Source organism: Papio anubis, chromosome 12 (assembly GCF_008728515.1).
Source record: "Papio anubis isolate 15944 chromosome 12, Panubis1.0, whole genome shotgun sequence".
In the NCBI taxonomy this organism is placed as follows: Eukaryota; Metazoa; Chordata; class Mammalia; order Primates; family Cercopithecidae; genus Papio; species Papio anubis.
In genome coordinates, this window is record NC_044987.1 from 24893034 (window position 1) to 24906503 (window position 13470).

Below are 13470 nucleotides of genomic sequence, written 5' to 3' on the forward strand. Positions count from 1 at the left end.
TCTTGTGGAATCAACTATAGTTCATTCTACACCCAACAGCTGAAATAATTATTCACAATGTAAATTAGATCATTTAGCATCCCTGATTGATGCTTTCTGGTAGCTTCCCTTCAAACCTAGAATGAAATTAAAATGGCTACTAATGCCAACAAGCTCTTACATGCTGGCAACTGCCAACCTCGGTGACTTTAACTTTTACCAGTTTCATTCTCTTCCTCTAAGATCTAGCCCAGAGTTTCTCAACTTCCATATTACCGATAAATGGGGTTAGATAATTATTTGACCTGTGAGTCTGTCCAGTGCATTGTAGGATGTTTGGCACCCTCTCAGACCTCCACCAACTAGATGCCAGTAGCATCTCCCCGGATGTGAATATTAAGAATGTCTCCATGCATTGCTAAGTGTCCCTTGGGTGAGAACCTCACCCCTGCTTGAGAACAGCTGGGTGTTCTCTGGGTGTTTTCCAGCTGTGTAGGCCATCTCTATGTTCTTGGAAGGTAACAATCTCCTTTTACTATTTTAACTTGACTACACATTTATTTGTTTATGTTTATTGTCTATCACTTCTTTCCTGAATACAAATACCATGAGACTAGGGTTTTATCTCTCTTGTTGATTCTGGTATCCTAAGTGCTTAGAACTATGCCTGTCTTATGTTAAAGTCCCAAAAATATTCATATGAAATAATAAAAAGAATGCTCTCCTCAATGTGGAATTTGTTAACCCATTTATGTCTGAGGTTGCAATTTATTGAGTTTTTGCAATCAGACCTTGCTGATGACCTTGAGCTATAGAATATAAATAACTCCAACATGCTTAATGTTCCAGTAATGGAATACTAGGCATAAATGGCTCATGTCTCTGCTTTCCCTTCATCTATTCTATTCAGAATTTTTTTTTAACCTGAAAAACCCAGGTCTAGTACCACCACCTCTCCTAGGAATCCTTACTTCACCCTAAGAAAACATTACTTATATCATTGTTCAATGCATGTTTTATTTTATCCTGTTTACACATATACCTTCTCTTCTGGCCTACATGAAACTGATATTTCTAGCACATTGCCTGGTGCCCTGGTAATACATTTTTAAAAGACTGAAATGATTTACAGTAATGCACACAGACATGCACACACACAAAATACTACACACATATATGTAACCTATGGTTAACAGAATATTTTAAAAGTCAAAACCACAAAGGAAGAAGAGGTAGATATATTGCCCATAAGATTAGTATACATTCTTTGTTGGGCAGAAAATTAGACAATGAGCTTCCTGGAATTCAGGATGAGAAAAAAATGAAACCTTAAAAATTATGTAAAATGTATAAAACCACAAAGTTTAATCTTATATTTAAGATAAAATTTTTCCAACATGAACTTCAAAATTGTATTATTAATATATAGGAAAATATCTGAGGAAACACTACCCTCGAATTAGGGTTTTTAACATATGCAGAAGCAGTTTCTGTAAGGCTCTGTGTTGAACAATGGCCCCCAAGGATATCTACTTTCTAATCCCTGGAAACTTTGTTAGTGCCTTATATGCAAAAGAGATAGGTAAATATTGCCTTATATACCAACAGATATAATTAAATTACAGATTTTGAGATGGGGAGATTAGCCTGTATTATTCAGATGGGCCCTCAATGTTCTCACATGCATCCTTATTAGAGAGAGGCCAAGGAAGATAGTGCTGCAGAGGAAAAGGTGATGTGACAGAAGAGAGACCTTGAAGATTCTGTGCTTCTGGTTTTGAAAATAGAGGTAGAGTCCATAAACCCAGTAATGTGAGGACTGTAGCACTAAAAGCTGGAAAAGGGAAGGAAAAGTTTTCTCCCCTAGAGCCATCTAAGGAGGCACAGCCTGCTGAAACCTTGACTTTAGCTCAGTGACGCTGATGTCTAACTTCTGGCCTCCAGAACCTTAAAAGAATAAATTATGTGGTTTTAAACCACTGTCTGTAGTAATTTGTTACAGCAGCCATACGAAACTAATATAGGCTCTTTATTTTAATGACCTATAATGAAAGCTGACATCAAAGTACAAAAATGTGCATAAGTAATTTTGAAGTGAACATTATTTTGTAGAAGGTTGAGTGATATTGCCAAATTACAAAAGAAATGCAAACATAGGCTTTATAACTTAGAAATGGGAATTAATTTGTGTCCTTTAAAGTACCTCTTCTTCATATAGATTTTGGGTAGAAGAAGCTATTTATTCAAATGAAATTAAATGAAGACTGGAAAGTATAACTAATGGACTTCAACACAAATTAAATCAATGATATAATTTTTTAACTAAATGCACACATACCCAAACTGCCTTAAGAGAACAAAAAAAAAGATTTTATCAGGAAGAATATGGAAGTTACCTGACTTCAACCATGGCTAGATCTAGGGGTTTTCGTAATTTCATTGGGATTCTCTTCATCTTTCAATCTGCTTTCTCTGACAGAACCCTATTTTAAAATGCAGACCACCAAAGCCCTGATAACAGATCTACCAAAATGTGGCCATCAGGACAGTTATTCTGCCATTTGTTGAGGCTAATAAAACAGTCCCGCTTATTGATCTCGCTGTTTCATTAAGCAGAAATGCCCCCAAGGACAGTTGCAGAGCAAAGAGGAACCAGACCAAGCATGGAAACAAATGAGGGATGTGTAAATAAAACTTGTCATCCCAGCATCTGGACACAATAATTAAACATCTTGGGATCTGGGGATTCAGTTTTTATTGGCATCAATTCAGCAAAGGTATTTCTGTGTGCTTATGCCATAACTCAGAAACATTGCATTTTGATATCAAGAGGAAAAATGGACTTGACAATATAAGGTGCTGAAAATGAGAATCTAATAATGATAAATGAATTACCAGACATAGGAGGCGGGATGATGCAATGTTTGACAACAAGCATGTTAGACCCAGGCAGATTTGCATTTTATTCCAAACCCTAGCATTTGTTGTCTGTGCTACCATAGGTAAGCCCTTGGACCTCCTCCAATCTCAGTTTTTTAATATAGAAAGCGAACCTAAAATTAGTAATACCTCTTCATTGATTTGCTTGGAGAATTACATGAGAAAACATGTTGATTGCTTAGCAACATTCCTGGAACATAACAGATGTTCAGTAACTGGTCATTATTAGTGGTATAAATTGTTAGTGGTCAACATTAATAAATACAGTGTTCTTATCTCTAAAAAATAAGAGTTGGAGTATATGATATCAAAAGTTTTCTCAACGACTAACATTTTGCGTCTCTGCAATTTTAATGGTCTCTAAATCCTACATTTCCAAGTAGTTAGGAGGTGGCAAAAGATTGGAACCAGGCACACATGGCTGCATGAGTGGGTAAAGCCTGCTGAGCATACACAGATGGTGAGAATCATTGCTTTCATATCTGAGGTCCCTGGAAGTGGGAGAGGGCACTGTGTGAGTCTCTTCTACTCAGGCTCTACCCCTAGTGATTGGCTCTGGTATTCATTGCTATGCTTAATAAGTGTCCAGTCGTTTTCTCCTTATAGTACTGGGGAGTCTGAATTCCATGACCCTTTTGTGACTGGGTGGCACCATATTATTATATCTGGCCAATGAGTTGTGAACAAAAGTGATGTGTCCATTCGGAATTGGAGTATTTAATTACTTATGTGAAACTTTCCAGAATATATTTTCACTCTGTGATAGCAAATTTTAAGATAATGCCTTCTCAATTAGCACATTATTAGAGCAAGATGACACCAAGAAAAGCTCCCAGCATGATTTACATATAAATCTTTGTTATTTTAAGCCACTAAGATTTTTGAGGCTGTTCCTTATCATAGCATAATTTATTGTATCTTGACTGATACAGAAGTGTATGCCTAGAAGTGAGGTGACAACACACAAAAAAAGCCTAAAATAAGTGCCATTAGCTTAGGGGTCAGGTGGTGGGTGGGAAGGAAACTATTTTAAGGAGTTAGAATAGTTGCCATACTGTATGCTGGCAAAACATTTGGTAGAACTGATGTCTGTAATAACTTGGAAGTCTAATCATGTACTTAATGAAATTTTAGCAACAGGAAAGAGGTAGAAAAACAATGTCATTAGTATGTATTGCTTGCTAGTATCTGTGTTCAGCAAGGTATCAGAAAAAAAGAAGAGAGCAGAGAAATAAATTGGCCAGGTTTCAAGAAGGAACAAAATAGAATAAGGAGGGCTGGCAATTTTAGAAACTTCTAAGTATCTTGGAAACAATTACTTCTCAGCCTCAAATAATGACAAATAAAACTGAGAAAGGCTTGGGAGGCTGAGGCGGGTGGACCACAAAGTCAAGAGATGGAGACCATCCTGAACAACATGTTGAAACCTCACCTCTACTAAAAATACAAAAATTAGCTGGGTGTGGTGGTGTGCACCTGCAGTCCCAGTTACTCAAGAGGCTGACTGAGGCAGGAGAATCGCTTGAACCCAGGAGGTGGGGGTTGCAGTGAGCCAAGATCATGCCACTGCACTCCAGCCTGGTGACAGAGCAAGACTTGGTCTCAAAAGAAAAAAAAAAAAGAAAAAAGAAAATTGAGAAAGGCTTTGAATGACAAAAATTTAAAACAGATTTGCAGCAAGAGTCAAATCAAGGGTGTGGCTACTCCGCTGACTATTTAAAAACCTCTGAATGAATTAAAGTAGCACCCAGCAAGTCCTTTCAGTTAGATAAAATGCCTCAAAGGGGAAAAAAGACTAACAGTGTGACTCCCCCATCAAAGCCAAACAAATGGAGAGGCAAAGGCATGGAGTAGCTGGGAAAAAATGTATCATACATGAGGATGAGTCTTGAAAAGAATTTTGAGTGTGACGATTGACAAATGGAACAGGATAGAATCAAATATATATGAGTAACTTTCTACATGTTTAAGACAGTCATTTGACAAATGAATCATTTTTTTAGACTAAAGGGAACTGTGCTTGCTCAAAACATAAAATAACCTGTGGGCCCTCACCCTTCTACGGGTAAGAAGCAGATTAAGATGCGTACTCAGTCCCTAAGGAGGAAATACCTCAACACTCCATTTAGATCTGACCAAAACAGTGATGGAAAATGAATGATATTCCATAATATAAAGCCCTGGTCCATGCAGAAAACAAACAAGGGAGCTCTTCTTTCAAGCAGGATTGGAGCCCAGTCAAGGAATATATCTTTCCCCCATAGGTGGCCCTCAATGTATCTGACAAGTAGGACAGGTGAACTGCCATAGATTGGTATATTTTGTATCTCTCATTGTTCCCATTTCCAAATGAAATTGTTTATTACAATTATCCTATTCCTGTTCTGCCATTGTTTACTGGGTTCACAGGACAGGGGATGGGTAATCTGAATCTGTCACCTGAGGGAAGCTTTGGGTGGCTTCTTTAAGGAAAGGGTGAGTATATTTTGCATGTGAGGAAGCTTAACCAAATATTTGGTGACCAGAAGGGAAACTGAGGTAAACTGCTGCTCATTAATATCAAGTTATCCTCTCCTTTCTTTAACCATATACATGCAGAACTGAATTTCCTGGCTCTCTTGGTTTTGAGAGGAGTCATGTGATTGTTTCCAGACAACGAGTTGTCAGAAATGGTGTGTGTTGCCTTTAGACAGGAGAATTTAATTACTTGTGTTCTATCCTTCAGAGCTCTCTTTCCTTCTGCACAAGGATTGTCCATTTCCATTCAGCTGAGTCCTAGAGTAAGGATGTCACTGAACAAACTATCTTGCCAGCTTGTGATGTACTTGTAGTGTTAGTCAGAAAAACCTTTTTTTCCTTTTGTTGTTGTTGTTGTTTTTAAGCCACTAAGATTTGGAGGTTGTTGAAGTGCCCTACTCATATTGTCTCGACATTAAGGATGCTAATAGCTTTCTACCACAAGCCCCTGCATTGCTGTGCTTAAAGATTTTTTTTTTTTTATATATATATTATTAGTCCATGTGAGGCAGGCCAGACTAGTAGTATGTTGATTCCCAGAGGAGAACTCAGCCAATGAAAAGTAAGCGTTGAATGACAAGCCCACAAGCTTCTTTAATTTTCCAGGCCCCTATGAAGTGCTTTTTGTACAGTCTCCCAGAGATTTCCAGCAGGATTTGAGCCCCAGTTGCACATAGTGTTAACCTGCTCACTAACGTACCAGGATTGGCTTCATTCTCTTCCCTCTTTTACTGCTCCACTCCCACCTCTTGGGATATTTCTAGATAAACTTGCACTCAAATTCTTGGTTCAGGGTCTCCTGCAGGAACCGAAAGTGTGACACCTTGGAGTCAATTAAGGTCATAGCTAGGACCTATCAGTCCTGAGCAGCACTCTTCTGTTCTATACTTTATAGCACCACTGATGCTTAACTTTCAAGCACCAGGTACCATATCAGCCTGAGTCTTCTTCCATGCCAGCACATCTAAGATACCACGTTCTCTCTGATCCAGCCATTCTGTCCTATTCTAAATGTTCTGCACCTCTTACAGCCTGTTCTGGTTTGAAACTACTCCATCCTTCCTTTCCACAAACAGAGAGTTTGAGTTTTATGAGAAGAATGTTGCGAACAGACCCATAGAAAATCTCAACATTTAAGGAACAAATAAAGATAGAAAAGATCTGCAATTAATCTGAAAAAGAAACAATTCCATAAAACTATGATATGAGAGATTTTCAAGAATTATGAAATAGAGGAACTTGTAAATTGACCAGATAAACCCTCTCCAAAAAATAAGCAGAATAACACTGTGTAAAATTGTGTAAAACAATAAATTTAGGGCTCAGGAAATAAAAGGTAGACAACAAGTTGAGAAACTGTGACTATTTGAAGAGTGACTGTTTGTGGTCTTCTTGGCTGTGCCATTTCTATCACTTCCATGCCTACTCTCTAGCACAGTAGTTTTAGTAGTGTGTGAATGCTTGGGAAACCAAGAATGTTTGCTGAGAAAGTGAGCATACTTGATCTGAGGAGTAGAATAGGATAGGTGAGTGACAGATTTATCAGCTAAAAGTGGTGAATTGGATAGAAACACATAGGAAAATCATCTTTACTCTCCTAAGTTTGTAGTTCTGGTTGGGGAAAGTGACATACCAACCAGTAATTATTTAACAGGGAGACTCTGCAAATAAGAGAGCCACAGAAAGGCTGGACAAGTATTTCATATCCCTCACTGACTAAGAAACTGCATGTATGTGCAAAAATTGAGAGAGCCTATAAGACAGAAGAAGTCATGGGGGACTTAAAAACAGGCTGAATTTGAATGTACTCCCAAATCCACACAAAATTCAACAAGCAGAGGGTAGAAGCCTTGTGGGCTTGGGGTGATTGGGCACAATTTCTGCCTAAATTGTTGAGCAGAAACATCAACAGCCACACACTACAGTGAAGATAGATTTTGAAGTTTAAGTCTAGGCCAGTTACTTAAAAATAAATATCTGTACAGAGCACTTTAGAGTAGTGAAACTACTCTGTATGATATTATAATGTTGGAAACATGACACTATACATTACACTATACATTTGTCCAAACTCATAGACCATATAACACCAAGTGTAAACTCTAATATAAATTATCAACTCTGGATGATGATAATGTGTCAATTTAGGTTCATCAGTTGGAACATTTGTACTGTACCACTATGATAGGGTATATTCATAATGTGGGAATCTATGCATGTGTGGGAACAGGGGGTATATGGAAAATGTCTGTACTTTATGCTCAATTTTGCTGTAAAATTAAGGCTCTAAAACATGAAATTTATTTTTAAAACGTCTTAGGAAAACAAATCAGAATTCAGAGTCAATACACTTTATTATCTAAAAGGTCTCATCTTCAGCCAAAAAAAAAAAAAAGACATGCAAAGAAACTAGAAAGTATGACCCAACTCAAAAGGTGGGAGAAAACAATTAGAAATTGATGTTAAGTGGGCTGAGATATTGGCTTTTTGGTAGACAAAGAATTTAGAAATACTATTAAAAATATACCCAAAGTATTAAAGTAAACTGTGCTCAAAGAATTAAAGGAAAATATAATGACAATGACTCATCAGAGAACCTCAACAGAGAAATAGAGACTATATAAAATATAAATTCTAAAGTTGATAAGTACAATAACTGAAATTAAAATTCACTAGATAGGTTAAAAAAAAATTCAGATGGCAAAGAAAAAATTATTGTGCAGGAAGGAAGATAAACAGGAGTTATCCACCATAAAGACTAGCAAGAAAAATACCGGAGGAAAATGAAGAGCTTTAGAGACCTATAAGACAATGTAATGGAAATCCCAAAAGAAGAAGTAACAAGAAAGAGAATGTGACAGAAATGTAAAATATTAAATGGTTATATTAGGATGAAAGAACTAAAATTAATAAGCATTCATCTTCGGAAAAAGAAAAGCAAATCAAACCCAAATCAAAAAGAAGAATAAAAATATAAATATCAAAACTGGAAATCAATGAAATAGGAGAGGGGTGTAAAAGGAAATCAAAGCAATCAAAAGTTGGTTCTTTGAAAAGACCAATAAAATTCATGCAACGTTTTTGTTAGCAGTGAAGAAGTTAAGCTAAAAGATTTCATTTATATAAAGTTTAAAAATAGATAAAACTGTCCACAGTTATAGAAGTAAGGCTAAAGATTGCCTTTCTGAATGATTGTGATAGTGACTGAAAAGAGGCATGAAGGAAAGCTTCTTAAGAGTCTGTAAATGTTTTATTTCTTGTTGTGGTTGGTGTGGGTTTTGGCTACATTTGGTGTGTTCATGCTTTTAAAATGAATGGAGTTGTATGCTTATGAATTGTGCCCTTTTCTGCATGTGTATAAAAATATTTAATTTGCTAAAATTACAAGGCACAGTGGATTGTTTTAAAGAAGAAATACAATTGAAAGAGAAGTAAAGAACTGGAAGAAATATGTGAACAAAAAATTATACAGCATGCAACACCAGAGACAAAGAGATAGAAACATGAGTGTTAAAAGGCAAAGAAAATGTATCAAATTGATGAAAACCTGATAACTATTATAGATACTGAATGTGTACTTTTTAATCTGCCAACAAAGCAAGCACCAAGCCTAGACAGCTTTATAATATGTTACATCTGTCTTAAGAAACAGAGAATACAATATAAATCTTCCATAAAAAATAAAGGGGGACACTGTACACATAAATCGAAAGGATATATGACATTGGAAACAGTAGAAAATAGTACAGGAAATAAATGGACTATATACTGTGACAATTGGGAGTCGAATTTATGAAGTAACAAAGTTAAGCAGAAAAGGCAAACCAATCTCAGAACTAAAACACAATGTTGTTTCATGGTTTTCTCCAAATGTAAGTAATCTCATTGTTATTTTCCCAATATTGGCTGTTCTTAAGTATTAAAGACAAATTTGTGATACTTCACTATAAATCCAATAGTTAGGGGGAGAAAACCATTATTTTTATTATTGAATTATTTCTGCACTCACTGTAGTTGTCATTGTTCAACCATTCTTTTCATCTCAGGTAAATATTTAATAAAGAATACTTCTGCAATTGGTTTAATTGTAATTCCTCCCAGCATATTGTACCTGTAGTTCTGTGTGTTTAAGATAGCTTTCCCATTGTCATAATCATTCTGCAGTTTCTTGTTTATCTTCTTTGTGACACAGCCCTCTTGTGACCACAGGTTATGGTATCTTAGCTCTGATAGAGTTACTTGGACTGGTAAAATTTGTGACTTACAGTAAAGACTAATATAAATTTTATAAGCAGCCTACACCCTTCAATACATTTAAATAAGAAAAAGAAATGATAAGTAATTAATAGTTGAAGAAAAGATATATTCTGATTGAAGACTAGTGAGACAAGACAAGATTATATTTGTGTTTAAACTCCATGGCCTCACTACCTGTAGAGAAGAAAACAAGAAAATTAACTTACTTTCATCTATGGGAGAAAAAAGTCAAGTCTTCCATTATTGTGTTAAATTTTCGTTTGAAACAATTGTAACTTAGCTGTTTAAATAATTATTATGTGTTGCTTGCAAACAGTTTAAAACCCTAGAACTGCCTCTCAGTTATTGCCCATTGAATTTTAATTAAATTAGGTTATATTTCAGTTCATGTAACCTAGTTACATGATGAGCCAATATCAAGTACAATATTACAGAAGTTCATCACAAAATCCTGATGGTCTTTGCTAGTTCCTGTTGGATAGAAGAACTAATGCAGAGCCTCATAAGATATGCTTGTGTATACACATCAGGTAAGGCTATATCCTGATCGGTGCAACCTTGCAGAAAACACAGAGGAACTGCTCTTTGTGAGCCTAGCAGCTAAGCAAACAATCATTCTACTTCATAAAAGGGATGTGACATAATTGATCACAACTACCCTGAAGTTTATGGAGCCAATGTGTTTGCATAAGGGCAATCATCTGAGCTCTGTTACAAATGAAACATCTACTGGGCTCTGGAGAACCCAAAAGCAAATAGCGAGACACAGGCATGCAAATTTAGGAATTACAGCAGGCACTTCACTTCCTAGTACAAAAACAGCAGAGCTAAATTCATTTGTCTCAACCAATGGGCCAATAAATTTCTAAATCCTTTCAAGTTTGCAGTGCCTTTATTATTTTTTTTAAATCTTTTTCTTTTTAATGTTTGTGGGTACATAGCATGTGGATATATTTATGGGGTATGTGTGATATTTTGATACAGGCATGCAATGTGTAATAATCACATCATGTAAAATGGGGTATGGCTCCCCTCAAGCATTTGTCCTTTGTGTTACAAACTATCCAATTATACTCTGTTAGTTGTTTAAAATGTACAGTTAAAGGCCTGAATGTGGTGGCTCACACCTTTAATCCCAGCATATTGGGAGACTGAGGCAGGCAGATGACTTGAGGTCTGGAATTAAAGACCAGCCTGGACAACATAGTGAAATACCATCTCTACTAAAAATAAAAAAAATTAGCTGGGTGTGGTGGAGCACACCTGTAGTCCCAGCTACTTGCAGGCTGAGGCAGGAGAATCTCTTGAGCCTGGGAGGTTGCAGTGAGCCGAGATTGTGCCATTCTACTCCAGGCTGGGTGACAGAGACTGTCTCAAGACAGCAACAATAAAATAAAAAATTAAATGTACAGTTATTATTGACTATAGTCACCCCATTGTGCTATCAAACACTAGATCTTATTCATTATTTCTAACTACTTGTTTTTTACCTATTAACAATTCCCACACTCCACCACTACCCTACCCTTCCCAACCTCTGGTAACCATCCTTCTACTCTCTATCCCAACATGTTCAATTATTTTAATTTTTTTAACTTTTATTTTCAGTCAGGAGTACAACTGCAGGTTTGTTACATAGGTAAACTTGTGTCATGGACGTTTGTTGTACAGATTATTTCACAGGGTAAGCAAAACAGCGTGGTGCTGGTAGAAAAAGAGACACATAGACCAATGGAACAGAATAGAGAACCCAGGAATAAGACCACAAACCTACAACTATGTAATCTTAGATAAAGCTGACAAACTGTTTTTATTTTTAACTCCCACAAACAAGTGAGAACATATAAAGTTTGTCTCTCTGTGCCTGGCTTATTTCACTTAACATAATGACCTCTAGTTCCATCTATGTTGTTTCAAATGACAAAACCTCATTCTTTTTATGGCTGCATAATACTCTATTGTGTATAAGTACCAGGTTTTCTTTATCCATTTATCTGTTGATAGACACTTAGGTTGCTTCCAAATCTTGACTATTGTAAAAAGTTCTGGAACAAACAGGGGAGTACAGATATCTCTTCAATATTCTAATTTCCTTTCTTTTGGGCATATATCCAACAGTGGGATTGCTGGATCATATGGTAGCCCTACTTTCAGTTTTTTGAGCATAGTGGTTATACTAACTTACATTCTCACCAAGAGTGTATGAGAGTTCCCTTTCTCCACATCTTCGCCAGTATTTGTTATTGCCTGATTTTTGGATAAAAGCCATTTTAACTGGGGTGAGATGATATCTCATTGTAGTGTGGATTTGTATATCTCTGATGATCAGTGATGTTAAACACCTTTTCATATCTCTGCCTGCCATTTGTATGTTTTCTTTTGAGAAATGTCTATACAAGCATTTGGCCCATTTTTTGATCAGATTATTAGATTTTTTCCTGAGCTCCTTATATATTCTGGTTATTAATCCCTTGTCAGATGGGTAGTCTGCAAATATTTTACCCCATTCTGTCGATTATCTTTTCACTTTGTTGATTGTTTTATTTGCTGTATAGAAGCTTTCCAAACTGATGTAATCTCATTTGTCCATTTTTGCTTTGGTTGCCTGTGCTTGTGGAGTGTTACTCAAATTTTTGCCCAGACCAATGTCCTGGAGAGTTTCCCCCAATGTTTCCTTATAGCGCTTTCATAGTTTGAGATATTATATTTAAGACTTTAATCCATTTTTATTTGATTTTTGTATAAGGAGAGAGATAGGGCTCAAGTTTCATTCTTCTGCATATGGATATCCAGTTTTCCTAGCACCATTTATTGAAGAGATTGTGTTTTCCTCAATGTATGTTCTTGGCACCTTTGTCAAAAATGAGTTCACTGTAGGTGTGTGGATTTGTTTCTGGGTTCTCTATTCTGTTCCATTGGTCTATGTGTATGTTTCTATGACAGTGCCATGTTATTTGGGTTACTATATCTGTAGTATAAAGTCAGGTAATGCAATTTTGCAGTTTTGTTCTTTTTGCTCAGGATAGCTTTGGCTATTCTGGGCCTTTTGTGATTCTGTATAAATTTTAGAATTGTTGTTTTTCTTTCTGTGAAGACTATCATTGGTGTAGTATCTTCAGTATAAAGGATAAATGTAATATTTATTTCATTAAATCAGAAATCACTTCTTCTGTGCTTGGGAGAATTGGGATCAATGTACAATAATTAAAATATTGTATCTGCTTTCCCTATGCTTCAAGGTAATATGTCACTTAATCCCAATGACTAAAGTCACTAAGCTATTTAAAGTTAACTGAAAAAAAAAAAAAAGAATATCATTGGTATTTTGATAGGGATTGCATTGAATCTGCAGATTACTTTGGGTAGTATAGCTATTTTAACAATATTCATTCATCCAATGCCTGAACATAAAATATCTTTACCTTTTTTTTGTCCTCTTCAATTTCTTTCGTCAGTGTTTTATAGTTTTTATTGTAGAGATTTTTCAATTCTTTGGTTAATTCTCAGGTATTTAATTTTATTTGTGGCTATGAAAAATGGGATTACTTTTTAATTTCTTTTTCAGATTGTTCACCATTGGTATATAGAAATGCTACTGATTTTTGTATGTTGATTTTGTATCCTGCAATTTTATTGAATTTGTTTATCAGTTCTAATAGTTTTTTGGTGGAATCTAGGTTTTCCCAAATATAAGATCATATCTGTGAAGGGGCTAATTTGACTTTTTCATTTCCAATTTGGATGCCCTTTATTATTTTTATGTTGTCTGATTGCTTA